The sequence below is a fragment of the Uranotaenia lowii genome, unplaced genomic scaffold (assembly GCF_029784155.1).
Source record: "Uranotaenia lowii strain MFRU-FL unplaced genomic scaffold, ASM2978415v1 HiC_scaffold_71, whole genome shotgun sequence".
Lineage (NCBI taxonomy): Eukaryota > Metazoa > Arthropoda > Insecta > Diptera > Culicidae > Uranotaenia > Uranotaenia lowii.
The window spans coordinates 8,833-21,402 of NW_026598656.1; positions in this window are offsets into that span (position 1 = coordinate 8,833).

The following is a 12,570-nucleotide window of genomic DNA, read 5'->3' on the forward strand; positions in this document are numbered from 1 at the left end:
ATTCAAAAGTTTTAGAAAAATCAGGACAACTTCTTGAAAGTCAGGACAAGTCCTGAAAAATCAGGACACCTGGCACTTCTGACGTGCATTACAATTGTTCAGTTGTAGTTGTTGTTTCTCTTGTGCTTAGAGGTGCCATGTACTCAATGTACTAAATTTACAAAATTTACAAAATTCATAAAATTGACACAATTGACAAAATGGACAAAATTGTCAGAACTGACAAAATTGACGAAAATGATAAAATAGACATAATTGACAAAATGACAGAATTGAAAACATTTACATTTCAAAATTGTCAAAATGTTAAATATCTATAGTTAATTCGATCGATTATTGTAAACTACGTCGATTCATCATATTTTAGTCTAGCAGTTGTAAATCTACTTTTTTTTATAATTTATTCGCTTCCTTTACTTGAGAGGTTGAATTATTTGAAACACATGGTTAGGCATCTTTTTTAAAAAATTATACCCTTCATTTTTGGAGCTCTTCTATTTCATAGATATAAGATCATAATTACAATTATAATTATTTAAAAATACGTTTGTCCTATACAAAAATTTTGAATCTTAATTTTTTAAATTCATTTAGGATTAACTTCGTTAGAAATACTTAAATCATTACTCAGAATTTATAAATCTATCATTAATTTATTACTTTGTGTCCTGTGTATCCAAATATAATTTATAGACTGTAAGAAAGGCTACAATCCACTGTGAAGTGTATTAAATCGGGTTTTGATAATATGGGCACCAAACAGCCGAGGCATATTCAAGGGTCGATCGAACCAAACTACAATAAAGACTCTTCAAGCAGTAGACATCCTTGAAGTCTTTCGTCATGCGGAAAAGAAGACCCAGACATCTGGAGGCTTGAAACTGGAACATTCAATATGCGAGAAAATTAAGGTAATTTCATATATTTTTTTTATTTTAAATGGAGTTTTGAAACAATATAATTTGTCAATATGAACACTGAAAAATTGAACTCGATGATCGATACTCAGGTATTTTTTGAAGTTTGGTACGTTCGAATATAAAAAAAGTAATTGAAAACGAGGTTGAGGTTAATTTGAATGATGATTGAATGAATGATTTGTTCAGGTATTGAGTAAATTGCATACTACACATTTGTCGTTTTCAATATATTAAAATTAAATACATTTTTATCAGAACATAACGCATCTATATTAAGGTTGCCAGATTGCACGGTTTTATTCGGGTTTGCCCGGATATAAGGACAAAATTTGGGAACAGTCCGGCCGGGCCCGGTTGCACGGAATTCATTGAAAAGGTTTTAATTAAAAAACTAGCTGGTCCCATACGAACTCCGTTTCGTTTTGAACTTGGAATATGTCATGAACAGTTTGTATGAAAGTCAATTGCCGAACATTTTCCAGATGCACTTCCGAATTCATTTTGAAGTAATAATTGTAAAAATATTGGACGATTTTTTTTTTGTAGTCTGCTACTAAACTAAAAATCAGGAATCAGTTGACCGTGCCAAAAACCCCCGTGTATAAATTTTGACTCGATCGTTGCATAACAACGCAATTATTGCCAAAAAGTTAAACCCCTTTCGATAGCTTCTTATACAATTTTTGATATCTGAAAATAATCGCCCTTCCCTCAAAACTCCCGTGTGCAAATTTTCAAAGAAATCCATTGCATGATAACGTCAATATGGCTAAAACATTGAAAAATTGATTAACATGGACGACCCCTTTCGTCGACGCTTGGAAAAACATTTGACATCTGAAATCGATTGCCCGTCCCCGAAAACTACCGTGTGAAAATTTTCATTTCAATCCGATGTCAAATAACGACGATATTGCAAAAATATTGAAAGGTTAATATGGACGACCCCCTTTGTCGGCCCCTTACACTTAATTTAATACCTGAAATCCATTGCTCGTTCCTCAAAACCCTCGTGTACCAATTTTCATCTGAATCCGATGTATAATAACGACAATATCGAATTAACAGTGAATAGTTAATATGGACGACCCCTGTTTTTAATTTGGATACGTGAAATCAATTGTTTGCTCCTAATAACTCCTATGTGCAAATTTTTATCCCAATCCGACGTATAATAACGTCATTATCACTAAGATATTGAAAAGTTGATATGAACGACCCCTTTTGCCGGTCCCTTACACTGAATTTGTTACTTCAAATCGATTGCTCGTCCCTCAAAACTATCGTGTAGCAGTTTTCAGCTGAATACGATGTATAATAACGTCAATATTGCAAAAACAGCAAACAGTTAATATGGACGACCCCTTTGGCTGACCCCTTACACAAAATTTGATACCTGAAATCAATTGCCCGTCTTTCAAAACATTCATGTGCAAATTTTCAACACGATCCGACGAAAATTAACGTCAATATCGCGAAAAAGTATTTGACTTGTATGGACGACCCCCTTCAGAAGGGGTCATCCGAAAATCTGAAAACATTTTTCATCATTCCTGGTCCTAATGAGCATCCATGCCAAATTTCAGACCTCTAGTTCTTAAGACGGCTGAGTCTATAGAGGACAAACAAACAAACAAACAAACAAACATACAGAAATTGCTTTTTATATAGGTACTAGCTGATCCCGTACGAACTTCGTTTCGCTTTAAATCATTGGTACGTCAAAATGAGTTTAGAAAATGAATTCGAAACATTCTTTCGACAATTTTGGGGAAAAAATTCCACAGTGTTTAAAGTCTCTACTATTACTATTACTTGAAATTCAAATTAAACAGTTGATTAGCTTTTTATAAAAATTTATGTGAGAGTGTTTTCTTCTCGATCGATTGCAAAATCTAGACATTATGGCAGAAACATGTACTATTTGTTTATGTGCACGACTCTTTTGCTTGACCTTCACACCTAAATTGGTATCAATTAACTGCTTCCAACAAAATTATTGCACAAAACACTGAACATTTGATGAAACCCTCTTTTTCTGTCCCATGGCCCGAAATTCGATAGTTGAAACCAATTTTCCGTTCCTCAAAACTCCCTTGTGCCATTTTTTCTTTTCAATTTATATGTAAAATAACGTCATGAACTTGAAAACAGTGAACAGTGAATATAGACGCCCCTTTCGCCGAGTCAATTGCTCATAGTTTATAACCCTCATCTGAACATTTTCATCTCAATCCGATGCATGATCACGACAATATCGCGAAAACAGTGAGCAACTAACATTAACGGCCATTTTTTGACAACGATTAAAAAATTGACACCTGAAATCAATTATCTTTTCTGTTAAACTCCCATGTGTCAATTTTCATTACATTTCTATGCTCAATCAAGAGAATATCGTAAAAACAGTGAACAGATAATAACCTCTTTTTTCGACCCCTGAGTCAAGATTTGAAACCTGAAAGCAAAAGAGCGTCCCTAAAAACTCCTATGCGGCAATTTTCATCTCAATCCAATGTAGAATAATGTCTATATCGCAAAAACATTAAAGTTGGGTATGGACGACTCCTTCAGCCGACTTCTGATCCGCAATTCGAAAGTTGAAATCGATTGCTCGTCCCTCAAAACACTCATGTGCTAATTTTCATCACAACACGATCTATAATAACGCCAAAATCGCAAAAATATTAATCAGTAGATATAGACGACCCCTCGGCGGACCCCTGACCCTAAGTTTGATAACTGTAATCGATTGCTCGGCTCTCAAAACACTCATGTGCAAATTTTCATCACAATCCGATGTATAATAACGCCAATATCGCAAAAACATTAATCAGTGGATATGGACGACCCCTTTTGCCGACCCCTATCCCTAAATTTGATAACTGTAATCGATTGCTCGTCTCTTAAAACACTCATGTACAAATTTTCATCACAATCTGACGGAAAACAACGTCAATAACGCGAAAACAATATTTGTCTTGTATGGACGACCCCCTTCAGAAGGGGTCGTCCAAAAATCTGAAAACATTTTTCATCATTCCTGGTCTTAATGAGCATCCATGCCAAATTTCAGATCTCTAGCTCTTAAGACGGCTGAGTCTATAGAGGACAAACAAACAAACAAACAAACAAACAAACATACAGAAATTGCTTTTTATATATATAGATATAGATATGCCCGGTTTGTCCGCCCGGATACGTGCTGCAAAAAATTCTGGCAACCTCAATCTATATTAACATGATCTCAGGAGCACTGGTTTTTCTATAGCCACATAACTTACCAAGGTAATTTTCATGCCACATCACACATCAGTGTTAGATTTGTGGAGGGGTGGCGTACAGCCGATCTCCGCAAAAAAAAACATCAAAGGTGCTGCACTTCCTTTCCTTTATCGACTACACGGACTCGGCTGGCGTCGTTATTGGTTCATTTTAAAGTATGAGATCCTCAAAATTGTATAGTGAGATCTACCAGCAATCTATCATTTGGGTCATTGTGCAATGTTGATTTTTTTGAACCAATCACGGAGTGCAACCATTATGCCATTGGCCAGGAGGGGCCGCAGGTGGACCTTAGTTGATAGAAAGCTCAAGCTCAAGCTCATCCACGTCTTCAAGCAGGACTACTTATGTGAACTTTATCAACCTGAAAAATCGAGACAATGATCGTAATCATTTTTACAGCCCGACTCAGCAGAAGCTATATTTTAAACCAACCCTTTTGACTTTCTGTATAATGAAGACGAAAAGGTATAACCTTAAGATAACATTTTCCCAAATATCAAAGAGTCAGCACCTAACCCCAATTTGGGAGAAGCAATCTCGCATTACGGATTAGACATGCACCGGCAAGCGTCAATCGTCAACGAATAAGTAAGAAGAACAGAAAAACTCCTTAATTCTTCGGGCGTCGTTTTGATATGCGTTTTATTTTGAACGTGTTGCTTGGTTTTTTTTCTTTTCTCTATGGGAGTGGGGGCTTCATTAGAATGTTTTCATTTGTTCCATTCTTCGAGCGAAGCTACGATCATCATCATCGCCGAGTCTGATACTCCGGAAAAATAAGGTAATCGAAAAATAAAATTAAGATAAGCGTGAAGTTCTTTGAAGTGTTCCGAATCCTAACGCGAACGCACACTCACCCGGGAACGGGAACGATTTATAGAGCGTTGCTTGGAGGAAGGTGCCTTCATCGATTCGCCTTTGTGGAACAGAAGAAAAATGTCCTCGGCAAATTCATTGGAATCAAGAAAGAATCGCATGGTTGCGCTCTCGACCGCGAGATTATTCTCCTAATCAATAAATCGCGAATGTACGTGACGATTCAAGAACTAATCCCTAATTTATCGCCGTTTGGTGGTGACTCGGAACTGTATCGCCAAATTGATTTGACGATTTGAACCTCTCGGGATCTCTTTGGGAGTTCCAGGTGTTTTATAAATCAATCAACTCTCTGCGGGGGTTTCCCCTAATTGTGTCACACGATAGCATCATTTTTTACTGTTTCTTTTCTTAAGGGGGGGTAGGGTCTAACATTTTCAAAAAATCGATTTTTTTATTTTTTTATTTTCTTATTGTAAAACATTTCAAGAATGTTGTGTCAAATTTTCAAGTCAATTGAAGCAAAACTGTAGAAGTTATGGGCCTTTATCTCCTCCTATCTTATACTGCAAGAAAGCAAGAGCAGAAACTTCAAAAGCGTTTTTCTCGAAAGCACATTTTTAAAGACCGTGGACATCGTCATTTGAAAACTACTTATCCGATTCTTTTCAAATTTGGAACATATTTTCTACGTATAAAATACCAGACCCCAACGTTTTTCTTTTTTGATTTTTTTACTTTGGGGAGATTTTACAGGTGAAAAATGGCGGATTTTTATGTGAAAAATCGTAGTTTTTACTTCAAACAGCCACAAAAATTTCATAAAAATATTTTTAAGTTAAATAAAAACGTTGGGGTCTAGAAAAACATCTATTAAAAATATTTTGCTCTGAGTTTTTGACTTCAGATGATTCTGTGCTGAGATACAGTGTCCACCGCAAATCCTGTTTTCTAAAAGGCATCCTCGAAAATGCTCCGTCACCGGCTCATTTTTCAATATTTTTCTACGAAAAAATTACTAAATGTTCTTTTAACAATGCTTTGTATAATGCAAAAAATTTGAATATATTTGTTTAAACGATAGCTCCAGAAAAAAAAAGTGAAAATGGTGTTTTTTTATACCCGTTAGACCCTACCCCCCCCCCCCTTAATGGATTAAGACCAAATGGTTATGAACGAAAAAAATGAAGTCTCTTTTGGTGAGTGGTTCTGCAGTTTTTAACGGCCGAAGAACATCCGGATTCGACTTGGGTGGCCTGGCCATATGGTTTGCAGTTTGTTGTTGCTTAGACCGAGTATGGTAGCAGACAGGTTTATGCTTAGTTTTCTTAAATTTGGCTGCAACAGCTTTCTTCAATTTTTGGACGTTTGAAAAAGGGCTTTTATTTAAAATATTTAAGGCGAACCTGATAGGTTCACAAGCAGACCCACTGAAAAATGTCCGAGCCATAGATGTCATGAGTTCGATTCCAGGTCATCTTCAGCCGAAAAATAAAAAAAAAAAATCAAGTAGGAAATTCAACCTGAGAAATCCTCATAGCGAATAACAACAAAAGACAATTTCAAAATCATGGCAGAAAAATGAAATCAAACCAAAAGGAAAACAAATATTATTTTTCCCGTATGGTCGCACGTCATGACGTTGAAGTCATTTGCATTTTCCCAGCATTTTGCCCACCAACGCTTTAGCATCAAGCAACGATAATATAGTGCTTTTATAGGGTTATACCTAACAGTTTCTGCACTAAAGCAGAAGTTAATTTCGCCAAACCTGGCTCACAGAGCTAATATGATGCACAGAATCAAGCTCTATAGCTGACGTTAGGGCAGAATTAGTGCTAGTTTTTACTGCTTAAGGTTACTTGGGCAGCTACCGAATGCCCAACATAAAAACTACTCTTATTGCCTAAGAAAGCAGAATTTAGAAACTATATGTTATGTATACGCATAAAGTAATTTTTTAGTTTTATTTTAAATGTATGTTTGTATGTATTGTGGAGTGTTAAATGACAAAATGGCAATGTTAGAATGTACATCCCACTATCTCGCCATCCCGCTATATTGGTGCGGGAAACGAGCAGGACTTGAACGTTTTCCCCCATCCTTTAGCATCCAATAGAAACACTTTTCTTGGCAACGAACCCAATCACATCTTTCAGGTTATTGCACCGTTTGAATCTTAGCTTTGGATGAATTTTTGCCTCTCTGATTAAGTACGAGAAAGTTCTCCTACAATGCCAAGTCCTACTGTTTTGCATGCTCCAAAATTCCAGCACTTAGAAGTTAATACAATCTTCGAACATATCATTAAGGATGCACTACGACGTTGTTCAAGGATCAATCACACCTTCTTACCTCAAACAGAAAATTCGCACTATTATGATAAGAACCCTTAGGATACCAATAGATTTTGTTCACTATGAAGAACACCGTCCGTTTAGGCCGCCGTCCGTGGCCTAGAGGATAGCGTTCAAGTCTTCTAAGCCAGAGGTCATGAGATCAAGTCTTGGTCACGGCAAACATAGTACTCTGTCTGTGGGTTGGTGGTGTTAGCATTAGTAAAATGCTAGCCATTATATCCTTGAAACGATGTACGCTTAGTCTTAAGTAGAATTTAGATCTCTTCAAAGAAACATGAAGTTTCACTGAGATCCTATATGTGTGTGTTCGTTTAGGGGCCGTTCACATACCACGTGGACAACTTAGGGGGTGGGGGGGGTGTATGGAAATGTCCACGCTTGTCCACGGAGAGGGGGGTAGGGGTTTGGGTCATGTCCACGTGGACATATTTATTGTTTGAATCTTAAAATTACAAAGCTTTCCAGTTCAAGTTTAAACAATTATAAACCACTTGAATGCAAGTAATAAATATGATAATGGAGAAATTTTTAAAAAAAATATTATATATCAGGTAATGATATTTCTTTTTTTTTTATCAGCCATTCCAATAACAAATAGGCAAAAAGTAGTGTTTTCTAACTGTCAAATGAGTTTTTGAAAAAAAAACAATTTCAAATCTGTCCACGTGGACATCAGGGGAGGGGGGTAGGGGTTTGCCAAATGTCCACGCTTGTCCACGGAGGGGGAGGGGGGTGTCAAAAATCTCATTTTTTTGTCCACGTGGTATCTGAACGGCCCCTTAAAAAAAAACAAAACGAGCATTTATGATATTTTATTTTTGGTCATCAAGTAAGTATATTTAGAAAAGGTTACTCTTCTTTTCAACGCTGTGGCTTATTACTTGCTCTTCCATCAAATTTTTATCTGGCCAAGATGCCTATTATTGATCTAGTACTATATTAGCACTCATAGTACTGCAAGTTGCAACTATACATACATAATTTCTGGCAAATGAAGAAAATTTTGTTTCCTTGACAAATCGATTGTTTATCATGTTTTATAGGTCATATGCATTACACAAGGCATGTTAACTTCGATATGAACAACTCTAGAAACATTAACACCGTATCGCATAATGCCGATTACGAGAGCACACATCGACTAAGCCGTGCACCTAAACAACAATTCTGTAGAGATCTATCGGATCTAAACCTCTTGTTTTGATCTGGTTGGGAGACACAGTGGGTCTATTCGCCCGTAACACCTCTAAGAAGTCGGCATGTAATTTAGCTAAGTCTTGGATAATCGATTAAATACGATTCAAGCTGTAGGGTTCTACTTTTCTTGAATCTTGGAACTGTACAGTTATCGTCAAGTCTACTGCAAGCAAAACTGTCAAACAAAAATCTGTTATGCTGCCCAAATCTAAGCATAACTATCAATTACCATTCATGAACTCTGATGATGGCAATTCTCATCTTACCAGCCTTGCAAAGCATTCACTCAATCAGAAGTCTCGCGGGTAACGCCCATATGTTGACCAATCACGTTAGCTTCGACCAATTACCAATTTCATCAGTTTGAGGCGAAAATGTTATGCCGTTTTCGTTTTCTCCACTGGCGCGGGGAAAATTTTTTTTCGGAATAAACAAACAGAACCCGGGACGATGCAAATATATGGTTGCTATACTCACCTTTATGCTTACCCCCAACAGTGACAAGTCTTACGGGTTGCAACCGCCTGCTTGAGGTTCAAACCTAGGGCAAAACTAGTGGAACTCTGAATTAATAAACAAACACAATAACAGCAGTTAGGGCAAAACTCGTGGATAACTAGGTTGCTACTGCTGATAAACGAAAACACTATTAATCGCGTTGATGACTTCAAAGCCACTTCACATACATCAATTTATATATTTTAACGGAAGTCTTTAACAGGTCATTTTTCTCATGCGAAAGACTTCACAGCAACTAAAACAACTCAAAGCATTTAACCAAGCGGAAGTCTGCATCACACCCAGCAGTTGCTATCCGCCAATCAACAAAATCCAAACCCGTATGACGGAAGTCTACATCGCGTCAGTTTTTGGGAAACTCAATAGAACTAAGTCTGCATCGCGCCTTGCAGTTGATATCAGTCAAACTGGAAAATCCACCTAATGACGACCTAAGTCTTCATCGTGTTAGCGCTGGAAAACTCATTAGAACTAGGTGGAAGTCTTCATCGCGCCTTGCAGTTGATACCATGAAACTTCAGAATCCAAATCCTAATAACGGAAGTCTTCATCGCGTCGGTGTTTTGAATACTCAATAGAACTGTGCGGAATTCTGCATCGTGCCTCGTATGATATTCTTCAAACTGCTTCTATCCAGATAATAACGACGAAAGTCTTCATCGTTCAGTTACAGAAATACTCAATAGTACCATAGGCGGAAATCTGCATCGCTCCTTGCGGTTAATATTTTTTCAAATTGCTTTATTTCAAATGTGTATGACGAAAGTTTTCATCGCGTCATTTCTGAAGACATTCGATCAGACCGGGCGGAAGTTCTCATCGCGCCTAACAGTTGACAACCATCAATGTTCTTCAATTTTCCAAAATTCTTAAATTTTCTAAATATTATCGTCTAATTTCTACGTTGCGTCAGATGCATAATTATTTCTAGAAATTGTCGCGCAAAACTACCTTTAACTTATTGCGGATCGAATAAAGGGTGATACGGTCAAAATTAATTAGTATAAAATTCAGGAAAAATATTCAGTTAGGCTTCCGCTTTTCCAAATCCGAATTGTCTGGCCTTACGCTTAACCCCTGCCATCAGATTTTGTACAGCCACCTTGTCCATCTTCTTCGCCGCAGAAAGCCAGTTTACCTTGAACTGCTGCTCGTCCTTAGCAGTTTTTTGGTCTTCTTTAGGTTCTGCTTGACAATAGCCCAGTATTTCTCAATTGGGCGGAGCTCTGGCGTGTTGGAGAGGTTTTTGTCCTTGGGAACCACCTGCACGTTGTTGGCGGCGTACCACTCCATGGCCTTTTTACCTTAATGGCAAGATGCCAAATCCGGCCAAAACAGTACGGAACAACCGTGTTTCTTCAGGAAAGGCAGCAGACGTTTATTCAAACACTCATTCACGTAAATTTCTCGGTTGACAGTCCCGGAAGCTGTGGAAATGCTGCTTTTCAAGCCACAGGTACAGATGGCTTGCCAAACCAAATATTTCTTCGCACACTTTGACAATTTCATTTGCTTGAAAATATCTGCTACCTTACCCCTTCCTTTTGCCGTATAACCCAGACAACCAGAAGTCGTATTTTCTCTAACAGATTACATCGTATAGAATGTTATTTATACTCATTTTCGTATATCTGCACCTACAATGTGCGGTCCATGCATATTCTTTATCGTATTTAAAAGCATTGCATGATTTTATTACGACAAGAAGTGAGACTCGTATTTATGTACATATGAACTCGACCTTTGTGTACGACAATTCGCAAAAAATCCTTGAAACGACCGATATACAGTGATCAGCCGTGACTGAGAGATTTTGTCGTGCTATGCATAAAATAATTCGAAATAATAAACGTATATAACTGCATTGATTCGTAATAATGTGCATGCAATCGTATACCTTTGCAAATTAATTCGCATGTCTGATTTTCGTAAAACGTATTTGCTGGCAATCGTAAAAGAATACAAAAAAGTTCAATAATATCGTTTATGATAATGGGACATCGATGATTGGAATCGTATTAAAGAAGGCTTCAAAAAATTGGTCTATTTTTAGATCATTGATAAAACGTGTTCTACGATTTAAAAGATTCAAGTTATAGAAATATACGATTTGCTTTTGGTTTAATGCCTTTGAAGCAAATCCCCTTGAATTTATATATTCCAGATAGTGTCGAGGAACCATCATGAGCTGCAGATCGTATGGTCAGGGGATCAAGTCCAGGTACTGACAATAACTTCATGAACATTGAAAAAAAATCAGCAATCAGGCAAATAATAAATTTGTACGATATAAACTTGAATTTCACAGCAAAAAACGCATTTCTATGAAATAATCTTATTTTTGTTATTTTTGGTGATGAATAAACCAATTGGTCTAAAGTACAAAAAAAAAAAATAATCTTTTATTCAACTGACGGAAAATGAGAGCCCTGCACTCAAGTCGCAAAAGACGACTAAATAAGTCGTCAAACTTCCCATATTGTTACGAAAAATGTCGTATATTACAACCTCAATCTTCTATATGACGATGTAAATTGTCAAAGTATATTCCAAAAAGAATCAGGGTAGTCGTAAATGATGCGCATGACAAGTCGTGCAAATCGTAATTTAATACAATCCAAATCAAGAATATGTTTGCTAATGTACCTATATGGCCTCCGAAATGATACGTATATACTGGTTCTGCTACATTATATACGATATGTTTACACATATATTTGCGTTGCAAATTCGAAATACCCACTAAATGGTTGTCTAGGAAAATTCCTGTCCCAGAAGCTGCTTGTAGTTGGCTTTAACATAGGTTTCGTCGTCCATTACCACGCAGTCAAACTTCGTCAGCATCGTCGTGTACAGCCTCCGGGATCGCGTTTGGCCGTCGTATTTTGTTTACCATCGCGATTTGGAGTCACTACCTTCTTGTAAGTTGTTTGAGTGTAAACTCACCGTGCGCCCAATAGTGGTGGTAGGGAAATTTATTGACACTAATTGACGGGAATTTAGACCTACCCGAAAGCAATCTAAAGGAGCTTTTGGGAGAAATAAGCTCTGTTCAGAACAGGGAGAAATGCACACAGAGTAAAATTTATGCTATTTTCTCAGTTCATATTATACTCACACAAACTTGTAAATGTGTTGATGGTAATGATAGGATATTTTGTTTTGTATTCATTTTCTCTGGTTTCACCACTTTTTACACAACACATGTTGAGGCACAGTTCAAACCAATCCGCCGTGAAGTTTAGATCGCCCAAATAAATTACCCCCCAAATCGAATCGAATAAAGTTTGTTTTTGATTAAGTCAAATCAAAAAGTGTTCGGTTTACTAATCGCGTCCGAAAAGTGTTCCGGTGCCTAAACATTTGGTCCTTCAAGCCGGATGACCGTCCGGAAAGTGGTTCCGGAACATTTAATTGGACTTTTAAGTGAAGACCACCGATCGGCCGAGCACCAAAGTGTAAACCATTTT